The sequence below is a fragment of the Cricetulus griseus genome, chromosome 8 (genome assembly GCF_003668045.3).
Source record: "Cricetulus griseus strain 17A/GY chromosome 8, alternate assembly CriGri-PICRH-1.0, whole genome shotgun sequence".
Lineage (NCBI taxonomy): Eukaryota > Metazoa > Chordata > Mammalia > Rodentia > Cricetidae > Cricetulus > Cricetulus griseus.
The window spans coordinates 45,198,665-45,200,947 of record NC_048601.1 but is presented as its reverse complement, the minus strand read 5'-3'; the positions used below and the strand labels follow the sequence as shown (position 1 = coordinate 45,200,947).

General features: G+C 38.5%; 1 pseudogene; it reads left to right on the top strand.

The window, feature by feature from the left end:
* The first annotated feature begins 218 nt into the window (after positions 1-218).
* LOC100754272 lies at positions 219-493 on the top strand (annotated as a pseudogene).
* Positions 494-2,283: the final 1,790 nt, after the last annotated feature.

The following is a 2,283-nucleotide window of genomic DNA, read 5'->3' as shown; positions in this document are numbered from 1 at the left end:
AAAACCTTTCTTAATTTGATGCTCAGATATAAAGTATTAAGTATTTGTAATATTGGTTTTCTGTTTGTTTCTCTTTCTAAAATTGGATATCTCCTGGTGTGCACCCTCTGCTGCCTCCATCCTCTACTGCTCCAGGTGCTCTTTGTGAGTGAGGTCCTTCTGGGCAGACCTGGTTCCTCTTTTGTGAAGCAGAAGCTAAGGAGACTGTGGTGCTGGCCATGGCCAATGAGACACCCAAGGAAGTTATCAAGACTGGGAACAACCATCTATTCATTTGAAGGTGACAAGGAAGGATGGTTTTATGGTGTAGTTTGAGGTCAGGTGGCTTATTAAACTAATGAAAGCCTATTGTGAAAGTCTGGGTTTATCAAGGATGCAGATCAGATTCTAGTTTGATGGGCAACCAGTCGATGAGACAGACATACCTGCATTGGAAATTGAGGAAGACGTTATGCCTGGCATGTTCCAGCAGCAGACAGGAGGTGTTTACTAAAGAGGGAACCTGCTGCTCAAGAATACATTCTCTATTAGAAAGCCATAACTTGTTTCTACCACATTCTGACCAAAGTATAGTTTTCTCTGTTCTTTCATTTCTCCACCCCCATTCCTTCATTGTACATAAAGTAATCAGTGTGTGTTCACAAACATGTTGTGTTTTTGCTTTTTCTTTTCTCTTTTAACTAAATGGCCAGTGTTCTGTTTTAGTTGACATCAGCTGGTCTGGGGGCAAGTACTGTGAAAATATCCCCTCTCTCCTTGAATGGCATGTTCATTCACCTCTTATCTTCATCTTCCAATAAGTTGTATTGCTTTCATTGTTTTAGTGAAAGAATACACCACCATAAAAATCCTTGCATGCCTTGTTCCTTTGGAGAATTTCAATGTGTTCATCATTGTAAAGCCAAGGGAAATTTTATAACTTTTTTTCTACACACCTGTTACATGTAGAGCAATCTGTCTTTAAGCAGGGGTAAATTACTCTTGAACAAAATGATCCTGGAGAGTTTTCCCTTGAAGGCAAGCATCTTGTTGTTTAAATAAACTTCTTGTTTAAGATGAAAAAAAAAAAAGCAAAATCAATACCTCCTAACTGTAGCCTGTTACCACTCTGCCTTTCACAGCCATGCTGTGGTTTGGGGGTTGTTGTGTTTTAAGTGACACATGATTGATGTAATCTGGCATGATTCATTACAGTGTCAAGCATCAGCAGAACGTTTTGGAGGAAAAATATGCATCAAAATCTATTACTGTAGAAATTGCTGCTTGGAGATTCTTTCTTTGGGTTACTTTCATGCGTGGTAAAACACACCTTGTTGATGTCACAACCCATGTTTTTGTGGAAGTGTGGTTATTAAAATGGCTGTACCTGAAGTCTCTCAGTGTTACCTCTGGGTTACACAAACAACCTACTAAAGGCTTTCCCCATTTACCTTCAACTGAGAGACATACAGTTCATGTCTGAAGAAAACAGAGGAAAGAGAGCTCTGAGTCTCCCAGTGTTCTACCCCAATGCAAATCATAGCTTTATTGTGTGATTAAGAAAGTCTACTTTTAAAGAAATGTTTTATTGGCATATTAAACCATTCTTTAAAAAAAAAAACACAGACAATATCCTGCTCTCTAAGCCAATATTTCCTCCATCAGTTTAAGCACACTCAGTAGTTGTATGAAGCCTCAGGGTAGTTAGTCCTCAAATGTCTTTTGAAGTGATTTTGCAAATATTTGGTGTTCAACTAACTCCTTCCATTATAATCCTATCAGTCAGGAGTTGCTTCTTTATGCTAGCCTTACTATGAATTATTAAAGATGCCACAATTTTCAAAAGGTTTGAGCAAAGGTACCCATTTAAATATACATATTAAAATTCACAGTGGTATTGAATCAAAAAAAATGAAGGAAGAAAGGTCCTTTGGTTTGTTATTAGTCAAACATGAAAATTCTCTACTGCATCAGTGCTATCCTTGCCACTGAACACGTCCTGTTTCCCACCGCTGTATCCTTTTACCTGCCATCTCCTCACCCACCGCCAGTTACGTATCATATACCGAAACTCATTCCAATAACGACTGTCCATGCAGTCACTGTATGAGGCACTCAGAATCTAGAAAGAAAATAAAAAATAGGAAGAGAGAAAACATGAGAGGAAATATATACATTGGCTGATCTTGTAAGTACTAGAGGGGAAAAGTGAAGGTATAGGAAGAAATAAGAATAGCGCATTGTTTGTTTATTTCAGCCCTGGCTATATACACTGGCTGGATACCAGGCACAGTTCTAGCTAGA